This window comes from Erinaceus europaeus, chromosome 2 (assembly GCF_950295315.1).
Source record: "Erinaceus europaeus chromosome 2, mEriEur2.1, whole genome shotgun sequence".
Classification (NCBI taxonomy): domain Eukaryota; kingdom Metazoa; phylum Chordata; class Mammalia; order Eulipotyphla; family Erinaceidae; genus Erinaceus; species Erinaceus europaeus.
This window is the reverse complement of record NC_080163.1, coordinates 86,526,015-86,553,063: the sequence shown is the minus strand read 5'-3', so window position 1 is coordinate 86,553,063 and position 27,049 is coordinate 86,526,015.

The window sequence follows — 27,049 nt, the reverse complement described above, 5'->3', positions numbered from 1 at the left end:
CAAAATCTACCCTCAAAGATTCTTTTGGATTCCTTCAGGGATTGCCTATGTAGCAATACCATAATTTTTTTTCAATTTTTTTTCTTTGGATGGCTCTTCCTATTTGTTATTATTTATTCTGCTAAGGGCAAATAAATGCCTGTTTGAAGGAGCTCTTTCTAAAAGGGCTTTCCTGAACTTCCTTTCCTGAAATTACCTCTTTCTGTTCTCCCTCAGTTTATAATTCTGACATTCTAAATTGAGCTGCACTCTTTCAGTATGATTTAAATAGTTCTGTGTATGACTGATTTTCCTCTTAGTGGAATTGTTATAACAGCCCCTTATTATTATTATTATTTTGCTTTACTTACTTTTATTATGGTATTTTCAAAACACCAAGAAGGTACTTGTGCTCAGAATTACTTCATTAAACATATGTATTTTGAGTATACTTTCCTTTAAGATGAATACATTTCAAGAAACCTTTTTATTTATCATTTAAATAGAACCCTGCTAGGTTGTCCTGACTAGTCTTCCAGTATGCCCAGACTTGAATCCCAGGCTCAACATAACTTAGGTTAATACTACATTAAAATCAAATATATATGAAGTAGAAATAGTTGTCTTTTGAGGATATTTGTGTTTGACTATTCTTGGTTCTATCCTTTGCAAACTAGAATAGAGGGAAAAGTTTGCCCTCTAGGAAGTTAAACATTGCCCATGTAGTCTTGTTTAACGAGACCAATTCCTTCATTCTTCTGTCACTTCTTGTTCTGTGAGCCTATACCTGTTTTTGAGAGTGTTAACATATCTAAAGGAAGAATCATAGGTGACCATGCAAAAGATTGGGCAACACTGGGCACCTGGAATATTGGAAGTTAAAGAAGCAAATGACAACAGTCAGCCAATTGCTCTCAGAAGGAGGAAATGTTTTGGTGAATAGACTTCTGATCTTCCTGCCCTATTAATATGGATATTCTCATGAGGATGGGCTGTAGGATGTCATTTTGTTGAGACTATTTAAATTCCCTTGGCAACACATACTTGCAAGAATGAAGAAGAGGCCTATCATGTCTCATATCATGAAATATTTAATGCAGGTACTTTCCATTGTTCTGATTCATGTACTTTAATAGTACAATTCTTGCTACTACTACCACTATCAATTTTTTTCTGAATGCTTAATACATGGTGCCATTTATATACATGATCTCATTTCATCTTCAAATCAATTCTGTGTGGTGAGAGCCATTATCCTAATCATCTGGGCAAACATGCAGAGATTCAAAAATGTGAGTCAGAAACTGCTTGACTAAATTCTGTCTTCAACTTGTGGTTTGATTTAACCATGTTCCTTTCTGTTAAAAAAATAATAATCAGTGGAACATTACTTTATCTAATAAAACAATTTAATTCATTGAAGACCAAGTAAATTATAAGCACTAAGGAATAAATAAACACCTTGTGTTCATTTGCACCAAATAATGTCTTGCATTTCCAAAATTATAAGATCTTATTTTCCTTTTAATAAAGTTAGAAATTTTTGTACATACAATTTTTATTTTCTTGGATGTTATTTATTGTTTTAATAATGGTAGAAAAGTATACAGAATATAAAATAATCAACAACTGATTTACTATTGATATTGGACCAATGCATCTAGAATTTATTGTTGTTAACCTCAGTAGACCACGTTTTTCTCTGTTTTGGCTTATGGTTCCTTTTTATCTTTATACAGTTCACAATTATTTCACTTTAAGTTTTTATACAAGGTTAAAATTGATTTTTTTCAGAACTTCCAATAACAATTTATGAAAGATATAACTCCAAGGTGGCATTTCTAACTGAAATGCTTTGATAAAATCTGTTAATTTAATATCACAAATTATTTTCTTGTGAACAATAATTTATTTCCTAACAGAGGATATGTCAAGGACCAAAAAAAAAAAAAAAAAAAAAAAAAAGAAGAAGAAGAAGAAGAAAAGAAAAAAACAAAAAACAAAATCTAAACCCCAACAAAAACCATGCTAACTTAAGTGTGCTATGATTTCTGCCAAAGTGTTCTTGAGACTTTCACATTATATGTGGAATATAAAGACACTATCAGGAACTTCAAAGGGCTTTGATGTTAAAGTAGACCTCTCACTAACACATATTTGAAATTTATGTTCTGATGGCTCTCCAAAGTTGAGAAATATTTATTGCACTAATTATTTTCTAGTGATAGTGTGGAAGATTCATTTTTCTTTTTTTTTTTTAATATATTTTTTTAAATATTTATTTTATTTATTTATTCCCTTTTGTTGCCCTTGTTGTTTTATTGTTGTAGTTATTATTGTTGTTGTCGTTGTTGGATAGGACAGAGAGAAATGGAGAGAGGAGGGGAAGACAGAGAGGAGGAGAGAAAGATAGACACCTGCAGACCTGCTTCACCGCCTGTGAAGCGACTCCCCTGCAGGTGGGGGAAGATTCATTTTTCATGGGCAATGTTTGACTATGGGTAAGTGACATTTACATTTTTGGTTACATAAAGAGATTCCATGGAGATTATACTACTCCCCTAATCATGTACATTGCTAAATACTGGTATAGTGAGAGAGGGAACTTTCAATACAAAAATGAAAGCAAATAGCACTTACACAGAGGAGGATTGTTTATATATTTGAAAAACAAAGGAGTATTGTTTATGTATTTAAATTTTTTTAAATCAAGCTATAACTCAATTTACATTTTTCTCCCTTTATTTACTATTTGTATTAATAACAGATGATATTATTCTTATGAACTAACATGATAGCTTGATGACATTGCAGAAAGGAGACCAATAGTTTTTAAAGATTTATATATCTATTTTATTTAAAATGATTTATTTATTATTGGATAGAGACAGAGAAAAATTGTGAGGGGGGCACAGAGAGTGAAAGAGACAGTGACACACATGCAACCCTGCTTCACCACTTGTGAAGCTTTTCCCCTGCAGGTGGTGACCAGGGGCTTGAACCTGGGTTCTTGTGTGCTGTAGTGTGTGTGCTTAACCAGGTATGCCACTGCCTGGTTCCTGAGTAAGTTTCTTTATGGCATTATTAAAATGTTTTCAGAGAGGTCACAGAATGTTGGTGGTAGATGCAATGTAGAAAATTTCCCCTGTAATCTTTTAATCCTGTAAACCACTACTAAATAATTAATAAAGTTAAAAGGAAAAAGAAAGGAAAGAAAAGAAAAGAAAAGAAAAAAATGACAGCAGTAGTTGCTTTGAGAAGTAAATTCAAAAGTCAGCACTGGAAGACAGAGGAGAGAAGTTTTTCAATGTGTTTGAAAAAATGCACACACACTGTTTTTATTAAACTGAATTAAAATTTCAAAATCCTTAAATGCAAAAAAAATGTTCACCTTTTCCTATCTCTTCAAAAAATCACTCTAAATCATTTTTACTTGGGTGTGTATTTTGCCTTTCAATCACCTGTAAGTCAGGGTTCATCCTAGTATTTTAAGTACTGTATATCTGATAGTTACTTCTCATCTGACATTTTAAGTGCTGAAAGATAATCTACTGAGTAGTCCTGGCTTCACTTGAGAATAAGACCACTGAATCGATGTTGTAGAATCAAGTACTTCTTGGAACCAGAAGATTCCATCCCTTTTGTTCTTTGTTCTTGGCTTTTGCATTATTATTATTATTATTATTATTATTATTATTATTATTTTTATTGCTGATAGACAACAGAGAGGGGAAGACAAAACAGCTCCAGAGCTTTCCTTGGTGTCTTGGTATGTGGTGCAGGGGTTCCAAACTGAGCCATATGGCAAGGCATATACTCTATATGCTAAACTATCTTACTGCCACAGAAGTTTATTTTGATTATATGATAGGAGGTAATTTAAACTTTTTTTTTTTTTTGCATTATCTTGGATAGAATTTAAAGACATCAAGGCAATAGAGAAGGAAACATACTGAATTATCTCACTTATGGGGGAACTTAAGGACAGAGTGGGAAATCAACAAAGCAAAATTTGGGCTGGGTATGTAGTATTTCACCAAGACAAAAAACAAACAAACAAAAAACTCTAGGAAAGGAGAGAGAGGGAAGGTTGGAGAGAACCTGAGGGCCTATTGCATGATGTGTGGAGAGATGAGAAATTGTACCCCATGTACCAACAACTGTACTATAAACAACAGCAAGAACAGTAATGATAGAATTCATGGAAAAAAGAACATAGTTTCACTTTGCATCCACCACCAGAGTTCTGTTCTGTATCCTTCCCTCCCCAATATCCACTATAATTCTCAGAAGGTCTGAGAAACCATTTGGTTACTTTTTAGAAAAAAATGTTTTCATCTGTCAGAGACTTTAAAGGTTGATGATTCTATTAATCCACAAATTTATATTTGAATTAATTGATGTATGAAATTCAAAGCCTGACAATCATAAATATAGAAAAAAGCTACAACTGAATTATAGTACATGTTTTCAGCTTTCCCTGAAAGGAAATCCAATTGGAGATTGGGGAAAAAACAGAGACTAGAAATATTTTCAAAGGTACAGCAGATGATTTTTCACAAATAGGTGACAAGTCACAAGCTATCAAGTTCCCACTTGACCACTATCTTTTATCCACATTTACCCTTGCTACACCTGGCAATATATCATGGTTTTAGTACTTACATATTTACTCTGAAGATAGTTGCCACTTGGGTCAAACTCTAAGGAAAGAAGGTTATCAGATTTATTTTGTCCTGTAGTCTTTATTTCATTTTCTCTCAAGGTGTGATTTATAAATGATGTTGCTTGAGACTGGATGTGATTTGAGTCCCAAACTTACCAGAAGTTTTAAACACCTTCTTCCAATTTAAAAATAATCATCTTGACACAAGTCCAGTTGCAAGGAATACAAAACCAAAAATAAGTCAACCGACTACATCAAATTGAAAAGCCTCTGCAAAAAGAAAATCATCACCCAAATAAAGAGACTCTTCACAGAATGGGAGATTTTTCTTTTTCAGAGAAAAGGCTAATAACCACAATATATAGAGTTCATTAAACTCAGCAACAAAAATGACCCCATCTAAAAGTGGGGAAAGGATATGAACAGAATATTCACTAAAAAAGAGATCCAAAAGGCCAATAGACATGAGAAGGTGCTCCAAGCATTGATTGTCAGAAAAATGAGAATGATAACAATGAGATACCACCTCACTCCTGTGAGCATGTCATACATCAGAAAGGATAGGAACAGCAAATACTGGAGAGGTTGTGGAGACAAAGGAATCTTCCTGCACTGCTGGTGGGAATGTAAATTGGTCCATCTCCTGCTGAGAGCAGTCTGGACAGCTCTAGAAGGCTAGAAATGGACCTTTCCTATGACCCTGAAATTCCTCTCCTGGGTATATATTTTAAGGAATCAAACACACCCACCCAAAAAAGATCTGTTCATAGCAGCACAATTTGTAATAGCCAAAACCTGGAAGCAACTCAGGTGTTCAGCAACAGATGAGTGGTTGAAAAAGTTGAGGTATATATACACAATAGAATACTACACAGCTATGATGAAGAATGATGACTTTACCTTCTCTACTTCATCTTGGAGGATTCATACTGAGTGAGGTAAGGCAGAAAAAGAAGGATGATTCTGGGATAATTACTCATGGACAGAAAATGAGAAATAAGAAAAGTAAGGGGAGGGATTCGGGCGGCAGCACAGCGGGTTAAGTGCAGGTGTTGCAAAACACAAGGCCTGGCTCCCCACCTTATGGGGTGTCGCTTCACAAGCGTGAAGCAGCTCTGTAGATGTCTTTCTTTCCCCCTCTCTATCCTTCCCTCCTCTCTACATTTCTCTCTGTCCTATCCAACAACGACGGCATCAACAACAATAACTACAACAGTAAAACAAAAGGAGCAACAACAGGGAATAAATAAAGAAATATTTAAAAAGAAAAAAGAAAGAAAAAGGGAAAAGGAAGGGGAATCACGAAATAGAACTTGGACTGGGTTTAGTGTATTGCACCAAAGTAAAGGACTCTGGGGGTGGGGGATGTTAGGTTTCAGGTCCTGGTGCATGATGGTGGAGGAAGACTACACTGGGAATCTGGTGATGAGAGAGTTTTGCAGAATACAGAGAAATTTTATAAATGTACCAGCAACTGTATCTCCTGTAAACAATCTCAATAAATTAAAAACTTAAAATAATCATCTCTATAGAAATAAAGAAGAGTTGGAAGATGACATCGCAATACCTAGTTCTGAGTTGTATTTTATGATGTGTTGGAAATATATATTTTTAATAGTTTTCAGTATAATATAACTTGGTAAATATAACCTTCTGCAGAAATATAAACGGAAATATTTACAAACATTCTATCAATGTAATATTAGGATTTTTCTATCACCTAATGTAATGTACAATGAGACAGTTGACATGCATAGTTTTGCCAAATACTAGTTATAGAAGACTTTCTGAAATAAACAAAATAGAAGAAATTTGTGAACTCTTGGTTATATTTTGTTTACATATCAGGATGCTTCATACATAAAATACACTAGAAAATATCTTTGAGTGATTTAGTAAGTTCTAGTTATATCAGTTTTATACCATGCAAACTATACCAAATTGGATAATGTAAAATCATGCATTATTTTCTGTCAGTATGAATCAATAATTTACCGGGTGCTGAGCTGTTCTTATGAGAAATAAAAAAAAAACATAAAGGATGATCTACACTTCAAATAATTTTAAAGTTATTTTATTGTTAAAGTTGAGTTACATGTAACTTGATATCCACTATAATTTTTGTCCATTAATAATATTTGAAAGATAGTAAAACAGGGCAACAAATTTTGAAATGAATTTACAGTAATTTTGCATAAACCTGGACAAAAGCAAAACTTAGTTCAAAAAATGTTTTCCGTCTGAATTTTAGGGTGTTTGTACAGAGTAATTACAAATCAAACAACAATATGCTGAATTAATATTCTTAAATCTGAGTAAGTATGTCATTGTAGAAAGGATTATCAAATGGAAGAAAGAAGTTTAGTTTTGATTCTACTTTTTTTTTTCTTTAGAAAGTATGACAGTTGAATAATACTGTTATAATATTTACAGCACTCTTTCAGTCTTGTATTTTGGAGCTATAGTTGTTTTGAACATTAAAAGTAGTAAGAAGTTACTTGAAAATAGGGACCACTCAGCATCTTTTGAATAAATTGGTTAAATTCCATCTCACTAAAAAGTTTGGTGCCTCTCTACTTCTCTTTTCTGAACAATAACTTGATGATATTATCATTAAGGATACCAACTGTATATACAGATTCTGTGCTTTATATTTTGAATACAGTGTCCCAAAGTATTTGTATTTTACCATAGCTGGTGACAAAGCTTGACTTAATGTCTTACACAGAATGCCAAATAAGCAATATTAATTAATTGATTCAATTACTGCAGATGAAATAAGCCAGAGATTTACTACCAAGTTCAAATTATTCATTCAATGGGTACTTGCTAAAATCTCCCTATGTATCACATACTGGACCAGGTGCTAGGGAATCTAAAGATAAACACAGTCTCTGAGATTAAATAAACTCATAAACCAGCAGGATGCCTTTTTTTTGTTTTATTGAATACAGACAGAAATTGAAAGGTAAGGAGGAGATAGTGAGTGAGACAGACTGACACGTGCAGCCTTGCTTCACCACCCATGAAGCTTTCCCCCTGCAGGTGGGGACCAGGGGCTGGAACTTGCATCCTTGCATACTGTAATGTGAGTGCTTAACCAGGTGTACCACTGCCTGCCCCTGCCCCACCCCCAGCAGGATGACTTTTAACAAGTAAGTTACTGTGTAGTGCTATGTATCAAAAATCAGCTACTATATGTTTATCAAGAAGATAGTGTGCTTATAGGTATGTGTGTATTTGTGTGTGTGTTCTCACTTGCATTCTGAATGGTGAGAGACAGCATGGCATGTTGAAGATAGTGGAGAAGGGAGGATAGAAGCAGTATGCAGAGCCTCAGAGAGATATTTGAAGTGAAATTACTGGCAGAAGTACATCTGTAAGTGATGGGCAGACAATGATAGGCTTTAAATAGGGGAAGTACCAATCACTCTAGTGTAGCACTTGGAGAGTGGTTTTAGGTCAAGAGATTCCAGAGTTAGAAGACCTTCTCTGGAAGCTACTATGGAAGTGTAGGGAAGAGATGAAAGAGGAAGGAACGAAGTGCTGTCAAGGGACAGCACATGGCTTCAGATTTTCATTTATGTTACCTGCTTCCTTATTTTTTCGAGAATAACATTTACAACAAAGAATATGAGCTGTGATCAAGAATTAATAGAAAAGTTCAAATGGTATGTTCATAATGGGAAGATAGAAGAAGAAGAAAGACAGGACACCTATATGCTTGATAATTAGATTTCAGAACTGGTAAAAAGGAAGCCTTTTTAGAGGTCAAATTTTACATATGGTAAGTCTGCTGTAATACCAATTTTTTAAAATAATTAAAACAGAAACTGCCTCATAGTCTAGTTGACTTGATGAAATTCACTTTGAATGATCAAGATCAATTGGTACTGTGAGACAGTATCAAATATATATTTAAATAAATCACACATTGTTTTTACTTATAAGCAATAATTAATAAAATCAGCCATAATGAAGAACTTTACTTCCTGTTGTAGTCTCCATTTATTTTAACTTTTTATTATGAAAATTAAAAATATAAACAAAATAAGAGTACAATAAACCCTAATGTACCTACTCATTATCCAGAGTCAACACTGATTATCTCATCAGTCTTATTTCATTTCACCTCTCTAGCGTCTCCCTTCATCACCCCTCCTCTTCAAATTCCTTGAGTATTGAGGAAATGTTGGTCTAGATATTGATCTACCTCACCCACTGTTGGTATGCTTTTAAAAACCCCTTCTGTTTCATTTGGTTTAAATCCCCCCTGCTTAACACTATTCTATTTACATAACCACTTCATTCTATTTACATAACCGCTGTTAACAAGTACCACCTTCCCTCCAGGGCATTGGTGGTTCAGTGATAGAATTCTTGCCTGCTCTGCCCCCTCTCCTTGTCATACCCTGATTTTCACCAGTCACTTTTCTCTCCACCCTCTCTGCTTCGCATCCTGTTCCCACCCTACTGGGCTATTATATTTATAAGGACAAGATTGTTTGTAGCAGTTGAGTTTAGCTTAGCTTGGTATAGATTGCACTGCGTCCTGCATGAATAAAGAGATACTGCCTACAGCTCAACCATGGGTCCCTGGTCATCTGTTACCCACCCGTGAAGCCAGCCCGGGGAAAACAACATAGCCCGTTGAAAACAACAACCCACCAACAAATTGTTTCCCCCACCATTTAGAAATTTGTTTGACTTTGTAGTTAATTTTCCCTTTATTGCTTTGAGGCAAATCCTAAGTGTCATATCATTCTACCCTCACAACCCTAGCCACTTTTTCTAAAAATGAGGACTTTATACAGATGAAGCATTATGTTAGTACCTTTTAAACCTAAAGTTATCAATAATTCTTTCATTATTTAGCCATTTACCATTTTAAACATCTGTAACATTTATAGTTTGGCTTTTAATTATGTGTTTAAAATAAACCACATAAGCAGGACAAACATGTTCCATTTGCCTGCTATTTTTATCTGCATTCTCTATCACTGTTCCTCTCTCTTAACTTGTTTGGGCACTGGTGGTTATCCTACAGAGATACTCCTACTCTGGATTTCAGAGGTTGCTGCAAATAGTGTAACTTAACATGTTTTCTCTTTGTAGTTCATGTAAATTGGTCATTATTTTCTTAGTAGAACAAATCCCATTTCTCCTTTCTTTCTTTTTATTGCGATACTTCTTTACTACAGAAGTTGTGCTTTTCCATTAGGAGACTCTGATGTGTTCTCTTGTTATAATGTTAACAGCTGTTGGCGCACAATAGTGTATCTTCACATACATATTTTAATTTTCAAAGTTTTGATGTGAAAACAGTCAAAATTTATTGAGGGAGACTAAATGAATGCCAACAGAGATTAACAACAACAAAAACTACTTTTTTTTTTAAACTGTGAATGCAAATAATTCCTAATGATCCCATCAAAGGTTTATATCGTTTATCCAAATTATATGCCATGGATCAGCAAGCACCTTGACAAGGAAACTTCTTTATGTGTGGTATAAATCACCAATTGCTTCCTTATTTAAAAAACTGGATAAAGATCACAGCTCTGTGACTCCATAAATTTGAGTTTCTAATATTATGCAGAAGAACATAAAACCTGTTTATGCATTATAATTCAGCAATAATGTATCTTTTCACAATCATTGGCATAACTAAATCTACTAACTTGCCTATAGCATGCATAATGACAAGTTTGCAAAATGATCAGAATTTGAAATTTTAATTTACCTGCTATTCAAATCCCTGCAGCAATTAAAGAAAAAGTCATACACATCAAACCAACAAATGCCCTTAACTTAGTAAAATGCGATTTACAGGGAAAATGTTTTAATATATTCTTTGTGGATGTATATACACACATTATAGTAAGTTCTGATTAAAATAATTTGCTTCTGAATGTATTTATAAATAAATTCTTAGAAGTAATTAAAAAGAAAACACATAGTTTGGGCTGTCCAAATAACTTTTTTCTAATGTTTAGGACTGCTTCTATAAAGGAAAAAACAAAGAGTTGGAAAACTTATCTGTACTGAAATTGAGTAAGCATTTTTTGTCAAGGCTCAGATAGCAAATAGTTCAGTCTTAACAGTTTGCCTGGTCTCCAGCACAGCTACTCAATTATGCTATTGTAATGGGAAAGCAGTATTAGATTGTATATGAATAAATAACCGTGCCTACGTGCCAATAGAACTTTATTTATAAAAAACAGTGGGGCTCTTTTGGCTTGTGGGGCATGGGAATCATAGTTTGCTTGCCTCTGATCTGGATAACTAGACCCAAATTTTGTTTCTTATTGTAGAAAAAAAAATTCTTCCTTTTAATAATTGAGATTGACTATCCACACTGATTGAATTCAACAAAGGTAGCTTAATTCTCCACTTCATTTGATATGTGTTGACATAGGCTTTGTTATATATATATATTTTTTTTTAAGTATTTATTTATTTATTTTTTTTTCCATTTTATTTCTTTCTTTTTTTTTTTTTATTTAAATTTTTAATTTAAGAAAGGATTAGTGAACAAAAGCATAAGGTAGGAGGGGTACAACTCCACACAATTCCCACCACCCAATCCCCATAACCCACCCTCTCCCATGATAGCCTTCCCATTCTCTAGCCCTCTGGGAGCATGGACCCAGGGTCATTGAGGGTTGCAGAAGGTAGAGGGTCTGGCTTCTGTAATTGCTTCCCCGCTGAACATGGGCGTTGACTGGTCGGTCCATACTCCCAGTCTGCCTCTCTCTTTCCCTAGTAAGGTGTGTCTCTGGGGAAGCTGAGCTCCAGGACACATTGGTGGGGTCTTCAATCCAGGGAAGCCTAGCCAGCATCCTGGTGGCATCTGGAACTGCAAACTCTAGTGTAATCCTGCTTTCAGGTATATATTTTGCAGTAGTTTATGGATACGTGTGCGCATACGCTCTCTCTCACAGAAACTGGTGTATGTCTAGGTTATGGGACTTTGTTAGAAAGTGAACTACCTGAGATGAAATTAGAGTGTACTATAAAAGGAAAGGTCTCACCCGAGTAATGAAGCTGAAGGGTTGTCATTCCACACGTGAAGTCTCTAGATACACTCTGAGGTGAAGCATGTTGAGATGGCAATCGTTGCTTTGGTTAGGTTGTGATCGACGGATGCAATATTATTTGGTATGGATTGGGAGAAGCATACGGGAAAGTGAGCCCTATCCATGGGTGCCAGGACTGGGGGAAGTAGGGGCTCTATAGTGAAGATGTGAGGTTCCTGTTGTCTTAGGCTTCAAAAAGACAATCAATAGTTAATATTATCATCACATTATTTGTTAATTGGGTTAACTTTGAAAAGTCCCTTTGTTATGGTTTGCTGTACAGTACCCAGTATCTTGTATATAGCTGTGCTATTGGAAGCTTCTAATCTACTTGGTCTAGGCTTTTGAGAGAGTCCGCATATCAAATACGTTGCCTATCTATTAAAAAGATTCAGTTTGTCTTTTGAGAACCTTTGAGACATACAATTGATTTCCCCCTCTCATATTAATTAACTACTGATTTATATGTCTACATTTTGCTAGGAGTGTACATAAACACTTTGTTATATTTTTAAAGCAAGCCCTTTGAGAAGGCCAGTCACCTGTCTGAGTTTATTAGACTTACTGGAGGAGAAGAACAGATTGTCCTATATAGAACAAAAGAAATCTGCTAGAAGGAAGCTCAATACTTAAAGAGACTTTGTGCATGTTTACTTGGTTTCATAAAGTAACCACTTCAAAGTTGAAGACGAAAGAATATTTGAACACTAGAGAAAAGAAAAAGACAAAAATTTTTTATTTGTCAGGGCTATAAATCAGTCAATAACTACAACATTAAACATGAAATTGGTATTTCTGTTACTTCAAACAACAATAACCACAAAATCCCTACAATTCATTTAAAGCTGACAACTCATTTTTAAATTGTTCCACTGTCTGAAATTAAAAACTAAATAAGTTCAATATATCTTACAATTGTTTACAATTAACCTTTTTCAATAACACGATTATTTAGTTGTACATAATAACAATTCCTAGTAAAGAGGATTCCTCAGTTTGAAAAATTTTAAAATGTGAATATGTTTACAAAGAAAAAAATAGTTTTAGCCTATTCAAAAAATATTTCAGTAATTTACCTTAAATTTTCTAAGGTTAGCTTCTTTCATTAGATGAACCAGGTTGAATGTAAATCAAGATTGCTTTCTACCATCTTTAAAATTTTTAGAGTAATTTAATGCAAAATTTGGTGGATCAGTGGGGAAAGTGAATTTTAAATTGTGAAATTTTGTGGGGAACTTAGAGATCTATAAGCTTTTTAGAATAAAATTATTGTTTTCCTAGGTAGCTAAAGCATTTCTTTTAAGCCTAAGCTTGCACCCAAAAGAAATTATTTGGAAAGGTTTTCAATTTATTTTCTTAACAGTAAAAACAAACAAACAAACAAACAAATAAAAAACTAACAAATAGCAAACAAGTCATCTAACCCTTGCAGTTTGCATTTTCCCTCAATTCTATGGAGTGCCCAAGATTGCTCACAGTTCATAGGCATTGTGTTTTAGACTTGAGTTTCTTTAGAAACTTAAGGAAAGATTGCACAATATGTGTCGATATCTTGAAAAGAGGCTTGACTTTTAGGCTTGGCCTTTAAAACTTTTTAGATGAGGACACAGAAGAATGATTCTTAAAAAAGAAAGAAGAGGGATTGGTAAACAAACTTATAACTGCTGTTTTATACAGTCTGCTAATGAACCTGCTAATGAGAGGCAGATTAAGGAATATACATTTTGCACAGATTTAGTCTTATGAAGAACTATGATTTTTTGGCATTCAGTTCCTAAGCTACAGTTTTCATAATGGAAAAGAAGAGGCAACACAAGGGGGTGGATGGGTGGGGAGGGTGGGGATGGGGGTGGGAGGTAGGTAGATAGCATAATAGTTATGCAAAGAGACTCTTCTGCCTAAGGTTCAAAGGTTCCACATTCACCCTCTCACACCACCATATACGCAATCTGGTCCCCTACGCCTACACTGAACTTCTCTGTTCCAGTCTCTTGGAAACAGAGCTGGCAGTCAGCTGAGGTAAAGAACAAACACCTCATCACAGACCCCTGCAAGTGTCCACCCGGCCTTGACCTAGCACGTTATGACTGGGCCCTCCTCAATCGCTATCGAACAGGCCATGGCCAGTGAGCCGCTATGTTCCATCACTGGGGAGCCAGAGACGACCCGAACTGCCCCTGCGGCTACAGACAGACTATGACCCACATAGTCAACGACTGCCACCTTTCCAGATTCAAAGGAGGTCTCGAAACTTTACATCAGGCTCAACCTGACGCTGTTGACTGGCTACGGAAGAAGGGCAAACGCTAGAAGAAGAACCACCATAAACCACAGAGCTGAGAAGTGCTCTGGAGAAAAGGAGAAGGAAGAAGAGGAGGAGGAGGGGGAGGGGGAGGAGGAGGAGGTGAAGAAGGGGGAGGAGGAATAGAAGAAAAAGAAGAGGTAACACAGGACACAGCATAATGGATAACTGTGTCTGCTTGTTAATCATATTTATATATTCACAGAGACATTCTTTAAACATTCAGTATAAATATGAATTTGTATCTAAAAATGTAGTTGTATTTAATGATGAAACTGTAAATATATCAAATGTCCACAGTACTTGTTCTTGCTTGTGCGCTTCTCATTTCATCACAGCACTGCTTGTTTTGAGGGAATTTCTGGCCACTCTCTGCTCATTTATATAGTCTTAGATCTGATGACCTTTAAATTTATGACCTAGTAAATAATCTTCCTCAGCTTTGGAAGAAAAAGAGACGGGTCAATAGAGTTTTAATTGCAAAAATCGTGGAAGTGACCCTGCTAATAGAACAGATTCCAGAATGCATGATGCAGTCAAGTCAGCCTTACATTTATTTACATTTTGTTCTACCCTAGAATGTGCCTAGCTGAAGAAATATGACTTGTGCAATGTAATGAAAAATGGCTCATATACTCATTAAATTGGAAAATATTCTTTTGTGGGAGCACAGCTATACTTTCAGTTAAAGATACAGTACATCTTTGAAAATGTATCAAATATTTTCTGGAAAACAAGCACCTAGTGATAGCTATAAGGCAAAGATCTTACTGTTTTATATAATTTTTGAATGTGTTTTTAGTAAAAAATCAATATGTATATAATTCCTTTAAGCTGCTGCAGTTTGTAAGCATTTAAGATTTAATGTTATTATTACTTTTTAAAAACTATTTTTTATGACATTTACTTATTTTTAGATAGAGACATGGAGAGGGAAAGAGGAGACAGAAGTAGAAAGAAAGATACCTGCAGCCCTGCTTCATCACTCATGAAGCTTCCTACCTGCAGATGGGGATAGGGGCCTTGAACCTGGGTACTTGAGCACTGTAATGTGTGTACTCAACCGGGCATGCTATAACCCAATCCTCTTTAAGGTTATTATTATTACTATTATTATACTCCAGGGTTATTACTGGGATTGGTAAGGGCATCAAGAATCCACTGCTTCCTGCAGACATTTTTCCCCCTTCTGCCTCTTCTTTTTTTTCCAATACAATTTGAGATCTGGGAGTGTGATGCCTCCAGTTCTGTTTTTTCTTCTCAAGATTGTTTTGGCAATTCTAGGTCTTTTCTGGTTCCAGATAAACATGTGTAGCATTTGTTCTATTCTCCTAAAAAATGTGCTTGGGATCTTGATGGGGATAGCATTAAATTTGTAGATGGCTCTGGGTAGTATATTCATTTTGATGATGTTAAGTCTTCCAACCCATGAACATGGAATATCTTTCCACTTCTTTGTGTCTTTTTCAATTTCCTTGAGTAGTGACTCATAATTTTCAGTATATAAGTCTTTTACTTCTTTGGTTAGGTTTACTCCTAGATATTTTATTGTTTTCGTTTCTATAGTAAAAGGAATTGATATCTGGATTTCAATTTCTTCTAACTTAGTGTTTGCATAGAGGAATGCCACTGACTTTTGAATGTTAATTTTGTAGCCTGACACCTTACTGTATTGCCTGATGACATCCAAAAGCTTCTTGCTGGATTCCTTAGGTTTTTCTGTGTATACTATCATGTCATCTGCAAACAGAGAGAGTCTGACTTCTTCTCTTCCAATCTGTATGCCTTTAATTCCTTGCTTCTGCCTGATTGCTATGGCAAGACCTTCCAACACTATGTTGAATAGTAATGGTGATAGTGGGCAGCCCTGTCTAGTACCTGATCTGAGTGGAATTGGTTTCAGTTTTTCACCATTGAGTATGATGTTGGCTGTAGGTTTGCTATATATAGACTCCAGTATCTTCAGGAATTTTCCATCTATTCCCACTTTTTGTAGTGTTTTGATCATAAAGGGATGTTGTATTTTGTCAAAGGCTTTCTCTGCATCTATTGATATGACCATGTGGTTTTTGGTCTTGCTTTTGTTGATATGTTGGATCATGTTGATTGATTTCCATATATTAAACCAACCTTGCATGCCTGGAATAAACCCCACTTGGTCATCTTGAACAATCTTTTAAATATACTGCTGTATCCGGTTGGCTAGAATTTTGTTCAATATTTTTGTTCATCAGAGATATTGTTCTGTAGTTTTCTTTGTTGGTTGTGGCTCTGTCTGCTTTTGGTATTAAAATGATATTGGCTTCATAGAAGTTGAAAGGGAGCATTCCAATGTCTTCAGTCTTCTGTAAGACTTTTAAAAGTAGAGGAATTAACTCTTCCTTAAAGGTTTTGTAGAATTCATTTGTAAAACCATCTGGTCCAGGACTTTTATTCTTGGGAAGATTTTTGATAACTGTTTCAATTTCATTAGTTGTGATGGGCCTGTTCATGTTATCTAGTTCCTCTTTACTTAGTTTTGGAAGTTCATAGGTATCTAGGAAATCATCCATTTCTTCCAGGTTCTCTAGCTTGGTGGCATATAGTTGTTCATAGAAGCCTCTCACGGTATGTTGAATTTCTGCAGAGTCTGTTGTGATATCTCCTCTTTCATTTATGATTCGATTTATTTGGGTCTTCTCCCTTTTTTGTTTTGTGAGTCTGGCTAAAGGTTTGTCAATTTTGTTCACTCTTTCAAAGAACCAACATTTACTTTCGTTGATCTTTTGTATGGTTTTCTTATTTTCAATGTTATTGATTTCTTCCTAACTTTAGTGATTTCTGTCCTGGTTGCTTTAGGGTTCCTCTGTCCTTCTTCTTCTAGGTCTTTAAGATGTGCAATCAGGCTGTTTATTTGTGCTTTTTCTTGTTTCCTAATGTGTGTTTGTATGGCTATGAACTTCCCTCTCAGTACTGCCTTAGCTGTGTCCCAAATATTTTGATAGCTTGTGTCTTTTTGATTTTTTTCCTTTAATTCCTCTTTGACCCAGAAATTGTTAAGAAGTGTACTATTGAGCTTCCACATTTTGGGACTATTACTAATCTTTTGTTGATTGTTAAGTGTTAGTTTAATTCCACTGTGGTCTGAGAAGATGCTTGGGATGATTTCAATGCTCTTCAATTTGCTGATGCTGTCTTTGTGGCCTAACGTATGGTATATCCTTGAGAATGACCCATGCAGACTTGAGTGAAATGTGTATTCCAGTTTCTTGGGATGAATGACTCTGAAAATGTCCAATAGTTCTAGTTTATCTCTCTCCTCATTTAGTTCCCTCATGTCTTTATTGATTTTCTGCCTGAATGATCTGTCAAGTTGAGAGAGTGGGGTGTTGAAGACTCCTACTATGACTGTGTTGCTGTTAATATATTGCTGTAGCTCTGTCAGTAGATGTTTGATGTATTTAAATGGCTTCTCATTGGGTGCATAGATGTTAATAATTGTTAAGTCCTCTTGATTGACTGGTCCTCTGGGCATTAAGTAGTGTCCATCCCTATCTTTTTAAATCTTACCTATTTTAAAGTCTATCTTGTCAGATATGAGAATAGCTGTTCCTGCCCTTTTTTTGTGGGCCATCAGCTTTTATGATAGTTTTCCATCCTTTCACTTTAAGTCTGTGTTTGTCTTGTTGAGTTAGGTGTGTTTCCTGTAGACAGCATATTGTTGGGTTAATAAGTAAACTTTCACACAGCAAAGACTTCTTCATTTTGATAGGAGAAATTCTGGCATAGTGCCAACAAGTTTTTGCAACTCCAGGTCTAGTCAGCTACATACATGTAGGATAACAGAAGTCTTTCATGATGTTAGGAATGTATGGTTTTTCTACTAAAGACTTTTAGTTGAGTATTACAGCACGGGGCCAAAAGACTCAGTTAAATTGCCTTGGAGAAGCATTCCTTTCTTATGTTGCTATTTGCCCTCTCTAGATGTTCTGCTAGCAATTTGGCCATGAACTGAGTTTTCTTTAAAAATTTCAAGAAAAAAAAATTTCAAGAGTTTTAGGAATGCAGTTCAGTGGTACAATGGATGAGCATGTATGAGGCCCTGGGTTTGATTCTAGCATCACACATACATGAATTTCTTAAGAACATTTTACTACACACACACACACACACACACACACACACACACACACAATCTGGCATGAGGTCCCAATTTCAATCCCCGCAGCACATGTACAAGAGTGATGTCTGGCTCTTTCTCTCTCTCCTCCTATAATTCTCATGAACAAATAAATAGATTTTTTAAAGTTTGTTTTTAATATTTATTTATTTGCTTATGTTGCCCTTTTTATTGTTGTAGTTATTATTGTTGTTGTTATTGATGTTGTTATTGTATAGGATAGAGAGAAATAGAGAGAGGAGGGGAAGACAGAGAGGGGGAGAGAAAGATAGACACCTGCAGACCTGCTTCACTGCCTGTGAAGCGACTCCCCTGCAGGTGGGGAGCCGGGGTTCGAACCGGGATCCTTATGCCTGTCCTTGTGCTTTGCACCACGTGCGCTTAACCTGCTGCGCTACAGCCTGCTTCATCGCTTGTGAAGTGACTCCCCTGCAGATGGGGATCTGGGGGCTCTAACTGGGATTCTTGCTGTTCCCTGTGCTTTGCCACGTGCACTTAACCGCCTGACTCTGGGGAGAGACTGTAATTCAATAACAAAGAAGAGGAGGGATGAACACGATGGCTTAAAATATGGCTGACTTCATAGATAAAATCTGTGTTGTCTTTGGAAAGATGTTCCTAATGGATTTTCCTTCTTCAGGAAGTTATTTTGTGAGTAAATCTTCAAGGTAATTAGACTGTGCCTACATAGTTATGCATATGTATGTGTGTGTACAAAAATCACAGAGACGACTTTATAAAGAGGACAGGTTTTCCTTCATTAAGTTGGCAAGAATGTGTAACTTAGCAAGGGCTGTAGAGTAGACTTCAAGAAGAGAAAGTGAAATTCTGATTTTTATGCAGATTAGGATTAAGATGATATGTTAGTTTAGAAAAAATCATGTATATTTATAGAGGAAAGGTGAGCACATACAGCTGAGGAACATCCTGTGAGTGTGCTTACTGATACATCGCATGTACAGAAAACAGTGGAGAAAAGCCATCAGTATTATTTTCTTTTTCATATGAAGAGAAGCAGATAAGTAACTTTTTGGTCAAGGGAAACTTCAGCAGCCTGTGCAGCATAATGGGTCTGAGATCCTGAAAAAGTTAAAAAGGTATTGCTTCAATCAAAACCAAATAAATATCTCCCAAGCAGGAACTGCCACATCACCTAAATCACAAACCTTGGGCAGCAATATATATATTTTTTCTTTCCTCCTTGACCCTAGAAAGTCTTTCAGTTTTGACAAAAAGAAATGGAGGTGAAATAATTCATAGCAATTTACTTGATAGTAGGATTTATATATATACATACATTATTTATGTATGTATATATATATAGTAAAATTTAACAGATAAAATTACTTATGTATTTATTAGGTAAAAGTTTCTGTATTAAAGCATGTAGAAAAAAAAAAGTTCATATTCAGAGCAAAGACAGACTGATGAACTTTCTCAGAAGCCAGCATAGTATTCAGCCCTCAGTCAAGAAATATATTAACAAATTTCTTACACATATTTCTCCAGTTTGAAAGTTTAAAAAATGTTCTTTGTTTCTCATTCCTTTTTACACATCATAGAGATGTGTTCTTTTGCTAGACTTTATATGATTAGATTAATCTATGTCATTGAAAGTGCTATAAGTGGACACTGAGGGACAAATCTTCAGAAATCACATATTTAGTATGTAGATTATTTTAAATTGAAAATGCAGGCCTGGATGCTCCAGAATAAGACATGGTTTCCTCTTATCTAAATTAAATTAGCTTTCATGTTGCTTTTCTTTCCAAAAGGCAATGACTGTTGATTACTTTCACCACTCTGTAACTCCTAGGACCCTTCCCTTCTCAATCCCGGGTATACACAGTCTAGAGCATAAATCACCTCTCATATTCCTAGAAACCTGGAGATCTACATTCTACTATGCGCCCTTCTTGCCTGTTATTATTACAATAGAATATTTTGCTTTTCTAACTTGTCTAATATTTGATTTGTCCAGTTCAAGAAGAATCTAGAGGGGTGTAGAATTTTCCCCAGCACTCCAACATTATCAGGAATAATTTTAGATTAATCGTTTTCCTTGCTGTTTGTATTTTATTGTGAGAATACACATCAGAATTTAATTATCCATTTAATATTATAAGAAGTACTGCTACAATACTAGTATAAATTTTTGTATCTTCTTCCATGCATTTCTGTTGACCACATGTTTGTCTTAAAGAACATACTTATCGTAGTTGTTTAAAAGTATTTGTCAGGACTGGGTAGACAGCATAATGGTTATGCAAAAGGCTTTCATGCCTGAGGCTCTGAAGTCCCAGGTTCAATCTTCAGCATCACCATAAACCAGAGCTAAGTAGTGCTCTGGTAATTCTCTGTGTATATCTTTCTCTCTCTGTCATTGAAAACAAACAAACAAATAAATCACAAAAAAAGTATTTGCCAACTACAGTATTGAAATCATTGGTCGAAATCTGTTATTTTATTTTATTTTTTTGATTACTAGTTATATTTCCTTGGCATTTATATACAAAATTTAAAAAATATATTTAATGTTCTCTATGCACTCAGTGAAAAAAATCAGAGAAGCTCCAGATGACTTTGACTTCCACCAAGGGATGGGCAAATAAAGTCAGGGGTCATCACTTTAAGACAGATATTGGATCTGGCTAGCGTCAAGTTGCAATGGTAGTTAAATGTCCAGATTTTGTTTGCTTCTCGTTGAATGTGATCCTATAGTGTCTGGTTGAAACACTGTTAGTTATTACTCTCTTTCATCTTCAAGGACTTAAGGGAATGTAACCCTGTGTTTTGAAAGTTCGGCTCTCAAACTACTTTACCCTGCAACTTCAAGAAGTGACAAAAGTTTTAATGGGGGAGATAGATCACTGCTTGAGACAAATTTCTTACTTGGAATGTGTGTTTCCTAACCACCAAAAAACCAGTTGGAAACCTCATTCTGTCTTTCAGTTGTTTAAGCCTCACTCCACAATCTCCTGCACAACTTCAGAACTCACCAATTATCCCAAGAGGTAACACAACAGCATTGATTATGATTCCTTACATTTATGATTTAACCTGTGTCACTGTGTAAATGTTATATGCCTCCTGTTTTCTTTTCTATGACTGTGATCTCTACCCCACTCAATAGATTCAACATGAATCTAGAACCAGCAAGTGAATGACTTACCCAGAAACATTCTAGAATTTTAGTTGGTTTACTCTGCTCTCTCCACAGTTCTAGGATGCCTTTCTGAACATGCCATTTTAAAAATGTGTCTTTCATTTTTTCTTTTTGTAGAAGCATTGGCCTCTCATATCTTATTACATTCTCTCAAAAGTAACTGAACGTTAATAATGTTTTGTAATGCAGAATGTTGGGTTGTCAGAAAAGTCATGATGTACTTTTCTGTTATTTTTTACTTTATTATTGGATAGAGACAGAGAGATACTGAGAGGGAAGGGGCGATAAAGAGAGAGAGAGACATTTGTAGCTCTACTTCACTACTTCTGAAGCCTTCCTCCTATAAGTGAGGACCAAGGGCTTGAACCCTGGTCCTTGCATACTGTAGTGTGTGTGCTTAACCAGGTGCTCCACCTCCTTACAGCCTTTTTCTATGCAAAAAAGTGTCATGATTTTTCTGACAACCTAATATTTATTTATGTATATATATATATGTCAGAGACAGAGAGACTGAGAGAAACAGCATAGTCACAAGTACTTTGACAGATACTTACATACCAAGCACAGGCTTGAATAGTAGACCAATTTCATGTCTTGCTTTAAAATTTGATACCAAAAAATTAGAAAAAAGCACTGGAGAGTACTTTAAAAAAAAAACCCAGGAAACTAATGTCATAATTTATAAGTTTACAGGACAATAAAAATGACATACCTGCTCCCCATATTTGTTTTGCAGTTTGTCCTTGAAAAGTCATCATTCTACCTTTGTGTATTTCCAATTTCACAAGGATCCTGAGAGAGAAGAGGTAAAAAAGGACAGTTGAAAGTAATAGTAGGTATAGGTGTGTCTTAGGAAGGAAGAGAAGGCCAGGTTATAGGAAAAAAAAAAAAAAAAAGGGCAAATATACATACAGATAGTTGTAGAAACAGTAGTCAACCCATATCTGGGATCTTAGGAAAACTACTGCAGTTTCCCATGAAGAGAAGAGGGATACAGAACTTTAGTGGTGGGAACGCTGTAGAATTATACCTCTGTTATCTCATAATTTTATACCTCTGTTATCTCATAATCAATATTAAATCACTAATAAAAAAAGAGATAGAGTGGTGTAGTGTGCAAAAATGAGGAGAACTGAAGATAGGAATTTCACCAGGTTTCAGAAATTAAACACAATTACAGGCAGACTACAAATATGAAGTTTTTCTGAGAAGACCAGCAAAGTGTGCAGTCCGGTCAACAGTAGGATTGTAATTGTTAGGGGTAAAGGAAACCTGCTAGGTAGGGTGGAAAGTCATTTTATCAGGTTAAATGGAAAAGACTGGCAGACTGAGAGGCAGATGGTGCAGAGGTATCTGTTTGGATTCTCAGTGGAATGATTTTTAAATTGAATGCAAATGTCTTTAGAGGACCATAGCTTTTCTGTTCGACACAGTTCCTAATACTTGCTATTATCTTTTGTTTATTGATATTTTCACTTTGCCTCTTAAAAGCATTTGAGTTTATAACCCCTGTGTAGTTAAATCATTTCATTTTATAGATATGATTCTGAACCCAGAAAGTGGCATGTCTAATTTAATGAAACATATCCTCTTTGTCATTGTGTTCTTAAAAGCACCTCCTCAAATCAGTTCACAGCCTATTAATCATTAGTTAACTCAGTAGCTATTTTATTGCACTCTTTTCCATATACTTTCCTATCCACTAGACTGCCTCTTCCTTTCCCCACTCATAAAAGAACAGACATTTTAGTTTCGAATGACTGATCTAAGGTCAGTGAGTAGGAAATATGAAGCAGATTTCAAATGAACTATAATGATTAACTTCAAAAATTCAGTTGTTTCTCAAAAGAACAGTAGTTTTGAAATCATACAAGTTGATCATTGGGACTGTTGGAACCAAAATTAGGGATACTAAGGAAGGTGCTTGCATTTCTGGTAGAAGGTTGACTGTGATCTCTAAACTTCTTTCCAGTTTAATAATAAATAAACCCTGGTCTGCATCAGTAAACTTAATATTGGGATTGGTAGATATATTCACATCTATATCTACATCTGAATCAAGTTCTATATGTCAGAAATATATACACTATCAATAGTTTGTGTGCTCACATAATTGTTTAATATAGATGGGCTTTGCATGTTATGGAGTGCAATGTAGTTATTTTAGTGAGTAAAGCCTGATTTTTCAAAATGTTCAGTTGATGAGACCTGTTCATGTATTATCACCAGCAGCTGGGCCATCTCTATCCTTGATATTTCTGGATTTAATTACTTGAGCTCTGTGCTTTAAAATCAGCTTAAAAAGTCTTTTACCAAGGAATCCTAAAGACTTGTCCTGGCCAGCAAATTATTGGGCATTCATCTTGCAGGCACAGCATTTGGGGTTATAAACTTATAATGTTGTACTCTACGTAGCAATATGGTATTTTAGTTACTGTTGAGGATATGACTAGACTAGAATAAGCTTGTTGTCACAAATAGTCATGCCCAGTAATATTGTTCAGGATTTAATGACAATGTTTTGGAATAAATTTAAAGTGAGAAAGGTTAAGGATTCTATGTGACATCTTTGATTTAACCCGAGAATTGATAGGACTTTCCCATGAAATATCTTCTGTCCAAAGTAGTTGGAAGCCTGCATTCCAGAAGGTTGTGATAAAATAATTAGAATATTGCTTCATCTGGAAAGGCCATAGAACTGGTCATAGAATCGTAACCATAAACATGAATATATATAAAAAAAACCCTTTTAAGAGAATTTTTATCTAGTTAAGTAGACTACTCTAAATAATGGTAATTAAAGTGTTTGCTTTCACTTTTTTCCCCCTTCCCTACAAAGAAAGAGAAACAGAATAATTTTTGTCCCTATGTTATTTAATTAGCTAATCCTTAGCTAATTAAATATTTGGAGGTTCATACTGCCAAACAATATGGCAAGGGTAGTTGAGTTTTTAGAAAATTCTATTTCCTTAAAGAAATTGTACCAATACATGGGGGAGTTTGCAAATTTCCTATAATTTTGGAGAAACTACTCATTTGGCTTAAAATTTTAATAGTTGGTTTCCTGCCAACTGATGTGGCAGATTGGAATGCAGCAAGGAGGCAGTGAAAGAGATAATAATCTTGTTGCACGAAATCTTCAGCTAATCATAGGTCATGGAAAACAACATAAGTTCTCAACTGTGCTACTAATTTCTGATAAAAAATTTATCCTAGACTCAGTAACAAAAAAAAAAAAAAAGAGCCCTTCAAAAAATGAGGAGAGTATTTGAACAGAATATTCACCACAGAAAAGATCCAAAAGGCCAACAAACATGAAAAACTGATCAAGTCATTGTCAGAGAAATGCAAATAAAGACAACAATGAGAAACCATGTCACTCCTGTGAGAATGTCATACCAGAAAAGGTAGCAGCAAAAAATGCTGGCGAGGTTGTAAGGGGCATAGGAACCCTCCTTCACTGCTGGTGGGAATGTAAATTGGTCCAACCCCCTGTGGAGAGCAGTCTGGAGAACTCTAGGAAGGCTAGAAGTAGACCTACCCTATGACCCTAAAATTCCTCTCCTGGGGATTTGTTTTGAGGAACCAAAAACACACATCCAAAAAGATTTGTGTATACCTATGTTTGTAGCTGCACATTTTGAAACAAACAAACAAACAAAAAGACACGCAATGGCAGCACTACATGTAAAAGTTAAAGTTGTGAAAGCAGTAAGATAAAATTTAAGGGAATACTTTTATAAACTAGTAATGAGAAAACATTTTAAAAAATGTTATTGAAGCTTCCCAACTTCAGTTTCTTTCAAGCCAATAAGCCCTTTACTTAAAACACAAAAAACTTGTAGTAGTGATTTGCAACATTTGAATTTCACTTGAAAATCCTTGCAGTCATTATACTGGTATGAAAATTCCTCAAAATTACATTATTTATACCTTTTATAATATTTTATTTATTAATGAAAAAGATAGGAAGAGAGCGAGAGAAAGAACCAGACATAATTCTGGTACATGTGCTGCCAGGGATTGAACTCAGAACCTCATATTTGAGAGTCCAATACTTTATCCACTGTGCCACTTCCCGGACCACCATTATTTATATTTTTATTGTGAGGAAATTTAATATATACCTAGAAAATTTGAAAGTTAGTGTAAACATTATTTCTTAAAATGAAAGCTAAGTGCATAACAAAGTGATATAACTTCACAAAGTTAGGCAATGGATACACAGATGTTAGCTATTTTAATTTTTGGGCTTTTCACTATTCATCAATATTTTATAATTAAAGAAATGAAAGGCCTTTGAATTAAGAGATAAAAGATATTTTTCTGATGCTGGATCTGCCATTAAGTGACTACATAAAAAAATTATCCTAGAAAAGATGAAAAAGAAAAACCTTACTGTGTCATAAGACCATCCTTTTCTAAATAGATACAAATATTAGTAACTTACTTTCTAATACTTAGTTACAGGTAGGATCTTTGAATGTGACAGTGTTTTCATGAAGTAGGTGTAAGTTGGTGTTACGTATAAGTATTCATTATTTACTTGAATATCATGAATCTAATTACCTTTGTGTTAAGAATTCATAGTTTTAGTGTTTACATTTAGGTTTGACTCATTTTGTGTTAACTTTTTAATATATAGTGCTAGACAGAGATTCAACTTTGTTCTTCTGCATGGGAACATTCAGTTGTGTTTTAGTGCTTAGTTCTATTAGACAAAAAAAAAGAAAAAAACCCAAAAAATCCAAAATTTTTTTTTTGCCCTATTGTAACTCATTCCTTTAATAAATAGCTATAATTATTAGAAACATTTTTAATGTTTTGATATCTGTAAGAATTTGATATCATGATAAATATTTCTATAAAGTATGTCTGAGTTATAGATAGTAAATTTTGAGCTTGTTTTATGTCAGTTGAGAGACTCATACATTTCAGAATATTCAGTATATTTTTATTAATTTATCTATAAAAATTGCCCAGTACGAGTCAGTTTCATCTTTATTTTATTCTTTAATTTTTGTTTGGACAAAGATAAATGAAGTGTTGAACTAAGTCACCACTCCTTAAGCTTCCTCCCTAAAGGTGGGGACACTGGGCTTCAACCTAGTTCTTTGTGCATTGCAATGTGTGCACTCCACTAGGTGTACTACTGCCCTGTCAACAGAGGTCAATTCCGTTAATTATTAATTAACTATTAATCTACTTATTCATCTTGATGCCAATTCTTCTTCTTCTAGCGTTTGCCCTTCTTCCGTAGCCAGTCAACAGCGTCAGGTTGAGCCTGACGTAAAATTTCGAGACCTCCTTTGAATCTGGAGAGGTGGCAGTCATTGACTATGTGGGTCATAGTCTGTCTGTTGCTGCAGGGGCAGTTCGGGTCGTCTCTGGCTCCCCAGCGATGGAACATAGCAGCGCACCGGCCATGGCCTGTTCGATAGCGATTGAGGAGGGCCCAATCATAACGTGCTAGGTCAAAGCCGGGTTGACGCTTGCAGGGGTCTGTGATGAGGTGTTTGTTCTTTACCTCAGCTGACTGCCAACTCTGTTTCCAAGAGTCTGGAACAGAGAAGTTCAGTGTAGGCGTAGGGGACCAGAGTGGGTGACGAGACGTCAAGCGTTGGACAGGGTGGGCGAAGATATCCGCGTATATTGGCAGGTTCGGTGGAGCGTAGACGTGGGAAATGAACTTAGATGA